This window comes from Mus caroli, unplaced genomic scaffold (assembly GCF_978045245.1).
Source record: "Mus caroli unplaced genomic scaffold, Mus_caroli_1 scaffold_5, whole genome shotgun sequence".
Lineage (NCBI taxonomy): Eukaryota > Metazoa > Chordata > Mammalia > Rodentia > Muridae > Mus > Mus caroli.
The window spans coordinates 66,121,364-66,134,285 of NW_028227260.1; positions in this window are offsets into that span (position 1 = coordinate 66,121,364).

Consider the following 12,922-nt stretch of genomic DNA (forward strand, 5'->3'; position numbering starts at 1 on the left):
GAAGATCTTGGCAGGAATGTGCTTCACCCCAATTGTTTATGATTCTCCCATGGGTGTGGCACTTTCAGAGCAAAGTACAGGTACCCTGTGACCAAGTTTGCCCCCAACCCCATACTTGTCTTTGCTCATCTGGTTCCATACCCTCTATTCAAGGGGAGTGAGAATGCCAGGAGAAACAGATCATATCTGTCTTCAGGTTTCAAATGCCATGGTTGTAGAGTTAGGGGCGGTGACCAAAATGGCCACTGGAATTCCTTCCCCCAGTGTACTTACCCTACCGCCAGACACCTCTATCTCTAGTGCCTACAAGCCTCCTGTTGTCCTTCCGGTGCACTGACAGAATCACTTCTCTGGAACACTGCCTTCTCCTAAGGAGCTGCTCTCCAAAGCCCCACAACAGTACAGCCTGATCCTGACTGTCCCTACTCACCATCACCTGCTCTTTCACTCACTCACTCACTCACTTGCTCACATCAAGCCTCCGGTGGGGAGCAGACAGGTGTCCCTGTATCTCCCTCAGCAATCGCCACACTCAGCTCTCTTGCATCATCCTGTGCTCTGGCAATGCCCAAGGCTAGTCCTGCTTTCTGTGTGAATTTCTACCTGGCGCCCTAATGTCCTGTATTCACAGACTGCCCCAGTGGAAGTGAATGAACTTAGTCGCTAGCTTCAGGAGAAACCATAAATCCCCATTCTAGCTGCATTAACTTTTATACTCAAGCCCAGGCTTAATCTTAATAATTCCGTTGATCCCCTGGGGAACTGCTAACCACTTGCTCCTCCACACACCATGCTGCCTTCTCCGAAGAAGCTTGGCCAATCCATGCCAGAAATACCAGTGCCTGGGAAGCTGAGGCAGGAGAGTGGTGAGGTGCACACCAGCTCATAGCTCTGGCACAGCCAGTAACCCATAATAACCACATCAAAGACAATACTAACAATATTAATAATAATAATAATAATAATAATAATAATAATAATAATAAAGACTACACTACTCTAGAATCTTGGACCACTTACATTTAGGTATTTCCTGCATCCTACATTGTCCTCATTTCAGCAACTTCTCCAACTGAAAAAGGATTTTTGGCCTCCGGTGAAAAGCTATGCCCTGTTTGAGCCAGGGGGCGATATCTAGGAGATAGAGCCTCCTCTGGGGGCTGTTTGTCTCAGGATAAATGCTATGCCCTGTTCAAGTCACGAGGAGATATCTAGGAGATAGCTCCTCCTCAGCAGGCTGTTTTTCTCAGTGCAAGTGCTATGCCCTCCTTGTTCTAGCCAGGAGATTGCTAGGAGATAGCTCCTCGTCAACAAGCCCTATAAGCACTTTTTTTCAGGTCTAAAGACTCCCCTCTGTTTCTGTCTCTGTCTCTCTGTATCTCTGTCTCTCTGTCTCTCTGTCTCTGTCTGTCTGTCTCTGTCTCTGTCTCTGTCTCTGTCTCTGTCTCTCTCTCTCTCTCTCTCTCTCTCTCTCTCTCTCTCTCTCTCTCTCTCTCTCTCTGTCTCTCTCTCTTGTCTGGAGAGGTGGCTCAACTGTTAAGAGCTCTGTCTGCTCTTCCAGAACACCTGGGTTCAGTCCCCAGCAACTATATGTTGGCTCACAACTGTATTTATCTGAACTTCCAAAGTTTCTGAAGCCATCACTCATACAGGCAGGCAAAACTACAATGCATGTAAAATAACAATAAAAATAAACTTTAAAATGTATTCTCTTTGGTGTTATGAAAACAAGTTCCACAGCCTCTGGTCAATCTTTTAGATGGTTCCCCACACTTCACTAATGGCACCTGAGCACATGACTTCTCCTCTTTCTTGGTAGTCCCTCCTTGTGTCTGTAGTCCTATGACAGTTCAAAGAGCACAGGTTCTCCTCAGGAAAGCCAGACATCCCTTTCTGCCCCATCTGAGCCAAAAATAGGAATAGCCTCCCTCATGGTCACTCAGCTGGCAACCCTTGGAGCACAAGCCCCAGTGAGGGGGCAGGGTAGGCTAGGCAGTCCGGGGCTAAGCTGCATCTCTGGCCTCACCACTGTAGACCTGCTTGAGGAGGCTGAAGGGTGAAGGAATTGGGTGCCCAGAGATAGGGGGTAGGGTGGGATAGGGTGAGGCGGGAATCAGGACAGGGAACGTGCAGATCTTATTTTTGATGCCAATATTATTCTAATATAGTTACCTCAGTGTCCAGCGGCTGAGAATGAAGAAGTTGAGTGGTGAGGGAAGATGCACTTCCTCCCGCTGCCACCTCAGTTTGCAGCCAAGGAGCTGCCAGGGCTGCCTTTTCTCTACCCTGCACCTGTTTCTAGACCAATGAGCTTGCTCCACTCATACAACTTCCATGGCAACCTTGTGGCTCATGTGTGACCCATCCTAACCCCCAGTGACCCCTGTTCTTCCCTGTAATCACCCGGTGACACCTGCGAGAGCAAATCCAAGATTGCGCTCTCTAGTGGTCTTTACGTGGGTTGCCACAGTTTTTGTGGTGCCAGCATTTTCAGGCTATCTACTTGCCAAGCCTTGGAGCCTGAGCCCCAGTGAAGGGGTAAGGTAAGCTAGGTGTTTGCACGCTAAGCTGCATCCCTGGCCTTGCGCCTGTAGACCTGCTTGAGGAGGATGAAGGATGAAGGAATTGGGTGCTCAGAGAAAGGGGTGGAGTGGGGTAGGGTGAGGCGGGAATCAGGACAGGGAACGTGCAGATCTTATTTTTGATGCCAATATTATTCTAATATAGTTACCTCAGTGTCCAGCGGCTGAGAATCAAGAAGTTGAGTGGTGAGGGAAGATGCACTTCCTCCCGCTGCCACCTCAGTTTCCCGCCAAGGAGCTGCCAGGGCTGCCTTTTCTCTCCCCTGCACCTGTTTCTAGACCAATGAGCTTGCTCCCCTCATACAACCTCAGTCGCCACCTGTGGCACCTCTGTGACCCATACTGACCCCCCAGTGACCCCTGTTCTTCCCTGTAAGCACCCAGTGATTCCCACTAGAGGAAAACCAAGATTGCGCTCTCTAGTGGCCTTTACGTGGGTTTCCGCCATTTTTGTGGTGCCAGCAGTTTCAGGGCACCTACTTGCCAAGCCCTGTTTGACCTCTCCAAAGTGCAGCAGGTCAGGGCTAAGGCCAGCGCCTTGCTATCACTTGTCTCTCATCCCAGTACTGGGTAGACAGAGGCAGTTGGAGCCCCGAGTTTGAAGCTGCCTGCATGCTCTACAGAGAGAGTTCCAGGACAGCCAGGGCTGCACAGAGAAACCCTGTCTGCAAGAGAAAGTCAGCAATATCTCAGGCTGTACATAATAACCCCGAGGACCAGAGTCAGAATCCCAGAGCACGTATAAAACTGCCTGTTGTGTAAGCAGAGTCGTGTAATCTCAACAATGTGGAAGCGAAAAATGAGGGTCCCTGGGGCTTTTTGCCCTTTAAGAAAATCATTGAGATCCAAGATTTGGGAAATAGGGTGCCTCAAGAAACTTGGAGATGGCCAGGCAGTGCTGGCTCATCCCTTTAATCCCAGCATTGGGAAGGCAGAGGCATGCAGATTTCTGAATTCTAGGCCAGTCTTGCCTACATAGTGAGTTACAGGACAGCCTGCGCTACACAGAGAAAACAAAACGAAACAAAACAAAAAAGGTGGGGGGGTGGGTGTAGAGGGATAGAGTGATGGACTGAAAGTCCAACTCTGGCTCCATCAGAAATGTGCACACAGGGGAGTGTGCATACACATAAACACACACACACACACACACACACCACTTTCCTCTGTTTGGTTTGATATCATGCACGTATGAATAGTTGTTACACAGGCCCTATACAGAACCTGATGTTTCATTTCTGTAGAGCAATGATCCTGGATTAGTGCCTAACTTCAGACTGACGCTTGTAGGTTCTTAGGTTTCTGATTTTTCCTTTTCTTTTGCCATGTTTTCAAATTTATTTCAAGATTGACTGATTTGTTTGATGTGTCTAGGTGGTTTAAATGCATATGTGTCTGTGCACTACATGTGTGCAGTTCCCTCAGAAGCCCATAGAGCTTGTTGGACCCTCTGGGATTCAATTTGTTGTAGATGGTTAGTAGTAGCCTTGCCTGTGTTGGGAACCAAGCCCAGATCGTCCAGAACAGCAGCCTGTGCTCTTAGCTGCCTAGCCATCTCTCTAGCCCATAAGCATTGAATTGAAAAATGGTCTTACTATGTAACTCTGGATGGTCTTCAATGCACTGTGATGCCCAGGCTGTAGTTTAATCTCAGCTGTCTTCATGCCTCAGCCTTCTGTGTGCTGGGATTATAGACAGGAGCCCCATGGCAAGCTCCCAGTGTTCTTTACTACACAGTGTTGAGCTCCATATTTGTACTCTCAGATGAGAAGACCAGGCCTGAGATGCAGAATTTGACATTGGGAGGCTCTGTTCTCTCTACTGATGGTGGTGGTGTTTGTTGGTTGGGGACGTCCTTAGTGATCCAGTGGAAGGGAAAGGACAGGAGTTACCCACCTTCTGCTGCCTTAATACCTCGGGCAAATCTGCTTTCATGTATGCCTGTTCTCACCTTATTTCCCAGGTGATTTCCAAGCACACTTCATTAAGAATGGTCATGTACTGCTTTACAATAAGAACAACAGTCTGTCCCCTTCATCTTCTTTAGCCTGAGAAGACACAGCTGATGGCAAATACAGTGACCACTCCTTTATCTAAATCATGTACATGCATTGCTTTGTCTGTCTGGGTTCTTACAGGAGTTGAAGCCTCACCTTGCCTTTTCAGACTTTCAAGGACTTGCCTTCAAATGTCTTGGCATGTATCTTCTATGGCCTGTATCCCATTCCTAGGCAAACACAATATTGTGATCTCACCAAGAAAGTCTGTTAAACTCAAGTAGAATCTAGGTTGCCAGACAGTCCATATTTAAATTCTCTTACCTGCCCTGTTATATTTTCAGAGGCCAATTTTACCCTACTCCCTATTTGTTGTTTTTCATGGGATCCTCCATAATGTTGAAAAGAATTTTGCTCCATGTGGACAGTAGCAGCAGGTCTTTGATTATTTCTTAATCCTATATTTCTTCCATAATGCTACAATTAAGCATCAGTTTAGTTCAAGATAATCAGCTAACTTTTTTTTCTTCATGTCTCCAGTTAAGTAAGTCTGTTCGAGAAGAAATTCAGACCAAGAATGGAAAGTGAGCCAAGTAGAAAAGCCACGGCTACATATGAACAATCTCTTCTTGGATTTTATCAAAATTTAGGCTCTGAAGATTCTGCTCTGGTATCCACACAAAAACATTTTTGGTACACTACAAATACTGTGTTGCTGGGTGTGGCACGTGCTTTTAATGCCAGCACTTGGAAGACAGAGACAGAGGCAGGCCAATTTCTGAGTTCCAGGCCAGCCTGTCTAAAAAGTGCATTCCAGGACAGTCAGGGCTATATAGAATAACCCTATCTCGAAAAACAAACGAACAAACAAACAAACAAACAAACAAACAAACAAATTCTGAGTAAAAGTCCATAATGGTCTATAACAACAACAAAAAAGTTGATTTTGACAACAACAAACAAGACAACACATAAGCTGGCTTAATGGTAAACGATCAATTTTTGGTCATCTGCTCAAGAGACGGCAAATTCCAGGCCTACTTAAGATACTTAGTGAGTTCCTGGCTTGCAAGCTTCATGGAGAAATACTTTGTGCTTCAATGAAATCAACAGTGATGTGGATTGGGTTCTGCGTTACAGTGCTTATCTTGTATGAGCTACAACTCCGGGGTTGAAATACACAATCTCTCTGGTCCTTTAAAAATGTGTCCTTTCCAGAAAGAGGTGACAGCAACTGTTTGTGTGTATACAGTAGGCAGTACATTTTCCTGTAGTGTTTTCTAGTATTTTATAAGTAGTTATCATTTATTGTGCTCTCATTGTGAAGAATAACTCTTTCCCCAAGAGCTATTCATATTTTTCATGTGATTATGCCCCAAAAGGCTTGAACATCTCAGATCTCGCTTTTCAGTTGTGAAAGTCCTCGAGGTCTGAGTGCCTGTCATTCCTGCAGTTTTGCCCTTAATGTTCTCAGATTCAACACGGTTAGCTTGACGTTCTCTTTTCTACACAAAGGCATTTATACCAAAGCACAAGTTGTGGCAGCTGTCCTTCACCTGATACAATAGTTAATATTTCCCACCAACTTGATTACATTAAGAAGTCCTAGGATGTTAACAGCTCATGCATGAATGTGTCTGTGAGGATGCTTCCAGAGAGGCATTACTTAGGTTACATTATCTGTCCAGAACCTGGGTGGTCCCACCACAAGGTCTGTGGTGACAGACATTTAAAACAACGGGAGTAGGGACAAAGTCAGCAGAAAGGTACTCTCTTTTCTCTATACCCTGGCCAGAGCTACGGACCCACTTCAGTGCCAGTCCTAGTGCCAGGCATGATGGAATATATTCCTTCAAACCCTCACCCCAAAATAAATTGTTACACCCTCAAGTCGTTTTTGTCAGTTATTTCAAAAAACTTACCAATAAAGTATACAGCAGGAAAACGCCCTTTTTCCTATTAGAATGCAAGCTATCCTCGTTTGAGACTGTACACTGAGAGACAGCGACTACCCAGGTCCCTTTCACAGGCCCTGGGTTGCCTGGAACTTTTCTCCTCAGAATGTCTGAAGTCCAGCTCCAGCACACACCCACACTGAGGGAGGGACTAGCTGGGTGTCCAGGGAAGACACACAGAGAGTCCAGTGAACTTAGGTCTTCAGTTAAGAGACGTGTGCCAGGATCCATAGGGGGGGCAGGAGCTGGCATGGGTGGATTCTGTCACTAGACATTGGTTTTCTTCTAGCTAAGGGCTAGCATTCTCTCACCTCCACAGGTGGTTGTGTACCTTCCTCCTAGTCCTTGGAGGTCAACTGTTCTGGGACCTAACACCGAACTGTGTACCAGTGTGTAGCTATCTGTGAACCTAATACATAGAGCTCTGCTTGGAGGAGCAACTCAAATGCACCCTCATTCATGCAGGAGCATAGAATATGATGTGCCACACACCTCCAGCACCCCCAAGGTGCCATTCCTAATAATATGTGCAAAGGTTACTCTAGGTGTCAGCAAAGTAATGAAGTAGCATATATCACATTCGATTTTGAGTTTAAAAATGATTTGGGGTTAAAGTGGTTGCTAAATAAAGGAAAAATGAGGAAAAGTATCATGGGCAAAACTTTCCTACAAAAATATGAAAAGGAACTCTCAAGAGACAATAGGAGAGAGTAAGAGGGTTGGGGGGGAGAGAGATAGAGATAGAGATAGAGATAGAGATAGAGATAGAGATAGAGATAGAGATAGAGATGTATATATGTATAGAGAGGGGGGAGGGGAGTGAGAGGGAGAGAGGAGGGAGAAAGAGAAGATCCCTAACCATTAAGGAGGCATTAACTGCTTTCCTAGAGAACTCAGGTTCAATTATTAGCACTCACGTGCATCTAGCCAATGTCTCAAACTCCAGTTCCATTAGATCTGATAGCTTCGTCTGCCTCTTGTGGACCTACATGAAAGAAATACATGAATACACATGAAATAAAACAGGCCATGGTATTTCAAGTCTCCATGAAACAATTAATTGGAGCACCACTAAAACTAATTGTTGATATTAACAAAAGACTATGGGAATAGAGAGTGGTGGTTAAACTAATTGTTAATATTAACAAACGACTATGGGAATAGGGAGTGGTGCTATATATAGTTTTATATTGTGTAAGTGTGTGGTGTGTGTGTGTGTGTGTGTGTGTGTGTGTGTGTGTGTGTAGCATATTGTGCTTTTATATGTGTGTATTATCAACCCGACAAGATATATAATCACCCATGATATAAGCCTGTGAGGGAGTTTCTTGAATAGCATTATTTTTATAGGAAGGCCCACCTTGAATGTGGGCAGCTCCATCTGCAAGCTGCCCTGATAGAAAGAAGGGAAAGGTTTGGCTTTCAGTTGGCTTGCCTTTGTGTTCCTGGCACGTTTCTAGTGCTGGCACTGCTGGTGCGACCACTTATGTTATCATCATTAACTGACATTAGAACATAGTTCCTTCCACCTTTAGGAGTCCTCCGGGCCTTCGGTATCATGTACCAGTGGCTGGGGACACCACAACTTGAGGAACTGCATTAAGGGGCCACAGTATTAGGAAAGTTGGGAACCACTGACTGGCCCGGGACTTTACAAAGTTTAATTTATGTCTGATGCTGAAAGAGAACCTCTATCAACATGAGCTAAATTCTGTTTAGTAAAACTATTACTTGCCCCTGTGACACAAGCATTAACATACCAATTCAAACATGTAATAAAGAAATGTTATAGATTGGACCTTTTAAATGTCTGCCAAAATCTCATGACTTGAAAGGCTTGGTCTTCAGGGCAGCTGCCATCAGCGGTGGAGCCATTGGCAGGTGAATGACTTGGGAGGTCTCTGATATTGTGAGTGAATTATTATAGATTCCTGCGGTGGTGGCTAATGTTATCAACTGGACAGAATCTAGAATTCCCTGAGAAATGGCTTCTGAGCATGCCTCTGAGGAATTATCTTGATTGTGTTAATAGAGATGAAATGTTCTGCCAACTGTGGGCAGCACCTTTCCCTGGCTAACACCCTGGGCTATATAAAGAGAGAAAAGTAAATAAGCAAGAGCCACCCATCTATGCTCCCTAAAAATGGATGTGCTGTGGTCAACTGTTCCAGGCTCCTGCTGCTGTTTAACTCCTGTATCCTTGAGCTTGGAGGTGAAATAAATCCTTCCTCCCCTGAGTTTCTTTGATCAGGATATTGCAGCACAGCAACAGGAAAAAGAAACCAAGGCAATATTTCAATGGTCTATAGGAACATAGTAGAAAGGGTTAAGGATGACTTGAGGGAAATAGGCTATGAAAGGATGTCCCCCTGGGCATATCTACAAACACTGTTTACCTTACTTAAATGTAAGAAGCTCCAGCTACCATAGCCTTCCTCAGCCATCAAGATCTCAAACAAGTGTAGCGAGGCTGAGAAAAAAAGGAATATCCAGTCTCCTCCATCCACCTTTGCTGCCTATACTCTTTGCCCTATGGTCAATGGCACAGGAAGAGGTGTCCACACGACATTCCATAAACAACAGAGAAGACTAGAAGACAGAAGACTAAAAGAAGACAGGGACTAGAGAGATCATTCAGCATTTAAGAACACTTGTTGCTCATGGAGAGTGTCCAGTACAGTTCGCAGCACACACATTGCAGTTTTCAATGATCTGTGAATCCAATTTCAGGGGCCCTGTTTCCTTCTTCTAGCCTTTGCAGGGACCAGGCATGCATGAGGTGCTCGTGTGCACATGCATAGGCACGCACACACACACACACACACAGGCACACACACACACATACACACACACACATGCACATACACACACGCACATACACACACACACACATACACACACACTTAGGCAAATATTCATAGTAATGTCTACCTAGAAACACAGCTGTACTAGGTTCAGTCAGCAGGATCAATATACTCTGGCCCTTTTAGACCACATCACAATGTGGTGAGTCCTTTTTTTAAAAAGAAAATTCGCATCTCATCAGAATAAAAATTTTTAAAGAACAGCAAGCCAGTTCTACCAGAAAAATTATTATTGATATATATTTATAATCTGATATAGGTTTCCCTATGTCTGTTTCATGCATATCTAGCTCTTTTGGACTCTTTGCACACACAGGTTTCTCTATCCCAGTTCCTTGTCCCTCTCCCCACGTGTACACATATCGATCTCAGAATCCCCCTTCCACTCTCATTTCACAGGTATGCTATTACCTTCTTTATCCTCTCCTTGAATATTATTTTTCCCCTCTCATGGGCTCTTTTCTAATTTTCTGATCTCTGCCTACACTCGTGTGTGTGTGTGTGTGTGTTTGTGTGTGTGTGTATGTTAAAAGGATCCACTTATGATATTAACCTGAAGTACTGTATTTCTGACCTAGATTTCCTCAAAGGATAATATTTTCCAATTCTTTCCATTTTCTGGTAAATTTCATTTTTCCTTATAGCTGAACAAAATCTGATTTTGTGTATTACTATATTTTCACTATCCACCAACCTGTTGATGGCCATCCACACTGGTTTCATTTCCTCATTATTGTATAATTGAGTAACAGTGAGCATAGACATACAGTTCTCTCAGTGATAGGAGATGGTGGCTACACACCTAGAAGTGATACAGCTGCTGTTTGTCACACGCAAACTTATAGTTTGAGCTCTTTGGGAAACCTGCACACTGAATCCTGCAGTGGCTGCATCATCTTATATTTGCACAGACAGTGAGGGTGAGGTGATTCGTAGATGGCAAAATCTAGATTTAGTGAGAGTCCCTTTAAAAAAATAACATGGAGGGGCTGAAGACATGGATCAGTGGATAACAGCACTGGCTGCTCTTGCAGAGGACCCACGTTCTGTTCCTAGCACACAATTGTAGTTGGTCACATCCAAAACTCCAGTTACAGAGCATCCTACTGCTACTTTGGACTTCCAAGGGCACCAGAAACACACATGGTATATATATTTACACACACTTGCAAGCCAAACACTTATACACATAAAATGCAATATTTTAAGGAAGTCTGTGATAGAAGTAAAAACTCAACATACTTCCCTGGCCTACGCCCACACACATACACACATAGCCAGGCAAGACCATCCATACACATGCAAACAACACATAAAGAGGCAAATATACTCCTCATAAAATACATGCAACACACACACACATACAAACACACACACACACACACACACACACCAAAGCATCTTCTCTGTGCAAAGTTGGAAAGACTATGAAGTCTTACATCACCAAAAGAACGGGATTTCAAGACAGTGGGTATTGTGGGTATTTCAGGCTTTAGTGGAAATTCATTTTAAGGCATTAATATGAATCAGACATTATGCGTCTTAGAGGCCTTCTCTGCATCATAGAAATACTCCACAGAATCACCTGCAGGATTACTGGAATAGTGAGTGAAGAAAAGATCAAGAGAGCAGGCCTAACAATGTCATCCTCACCAGAGACAAAAGCTCACACATACTGTGTGTGCAGACCCTATAGTAGAGACCATGGGATTCCAGACCTCCTATGCAGTGGGAAGCTGCTGAGAAACAGGGTTTGAGACAGCAAGGGGGACCAATGAGGCAGGACATACATCTGGATAACAGAGCACAACTGCACAATTACTAAGACCCTAGAGATGACAGCAAGGGAGTGAAGAAAGAAGCTGAGTGAATTCTGGTTATAGTCTCGACCTTTGAGTAGTTAGGTAATTCCCTTACTCATGAGCGTGAGTTTTCAGTGATAGGAAATGAACTACCCAACAGAGCTGCAGGGCTGATGGGCTTGCCTTTTACCCATTTGGTAGATGTTTGGGACTCTGTGCATCATCTATTCATCATGGGCTCTTTATACTTTTGGGTTAAAGGTATAACTTTACATATTTGAAAAAATTATGTTATTAAGTCTGGTTTTTCTCAACACAACATTACGGCTCAAGATTGCTTCAGACTTGGGCAAGTTCAAATGTTTACAAATCCCGATTTTAAATTTGAACTGACAATTTATGTTATAGAGATTTTGAAAGTGTAATCGGGTGAGCAGGAGGAGGGGGAGCGGATAGGGGGTTTTCTGAGGGGCAACCAGGGAAGGGGACAACATTTGAAATGTAAATAAAGTAAATATCTCATAAAATATGAATTGGACAAAAGAGCAAGTGTAAACTGCAGAAGTTCTTGAATGAGTAGTAGCAGCACAAAATATACACACATATAAATACTGTTAAAGATTTGCTAGCCTTTTTGATTCTCCAAAAGGATCTCTTCACCTGCTGCTTCTTGCAGATTTAGGGCACCAGACCCTCACATTCACCTTAATGTGACTTCAGAGAGTAAGTTTCTGAGATCCTCAGAGATTCCCAATACTGCTCCAGATTCAAATCAAATACCTACCGTGAGACTGACATGTGACTGTGCCTCTGCAAGACCTTGCCCATGCGGGTTCTCACCCTTTGCCTGCAACTCTAGAAATGTCAGTGTCTTCATATGTGGGTGACTTCACTAGGAATGATGATAGGAATTCCATGATCTACCAATTCTGGATGAAGAAGTCCAATTCAGAATTATTCTGTTGCTTCATTCCTGGGATCCTATGACTTGAGATGTGTAGTGAAGCCAGTACCTGATTTGCTCCAGTGCCCTCTGCATCTCTGCCAGGGCTCTCCCTGTAGTCACCCATTGATTCCCACTTCAACCACATTATTATTCTCCTCCCAGTGGTGTGCAAGAGTCTCAGGAATTTCCTGGCGGTGGTGCTGTCCCTGCTTTTGTGAACTGTGCATTGCCTGGTGCAATCTAGTTTTAACCCACGGATTTGGCTGCTACCTTCTCATCCTGTTTTATGGTCCTGATTTTCACCATGTAAACACTTTGAACACGTGTGTTTAGAGGTCATGTGAAATTGATTTTGTCAGTTGGAGAACAGGCAGGGATTACTAGCAGATTTACTGAAACTACAAAATATATCAATATCTCTTCCAAACTGTGGCACGTAAATAGCAGTGTCTTCTTTCACAAGAATCAGTACAGGGATGGGGGTGGGTGGTGGGTGTGGGTGTGAGTTACTGTGCTATGTATCCTTCTACTCTGATGCAGTTCAAAACAAACCTAAAATAAACATGTTGTTTCTATTATAACTAATCACATAGCGCTGTGTGGCCGTGTACACTAATGTGCCTTTGAACATTGATGATTTTAACTGTTTTCTAAAAAATGTCTTCCAAAGTCTTTTGTTATTAAAATACTACATTCCAAAAGGCTTTAGTCTGTCCTTTGCCTTTTGGGCAGTAGAATGTTAATTGGATCCACTTTGAGTTGACTTTGTGGACAAG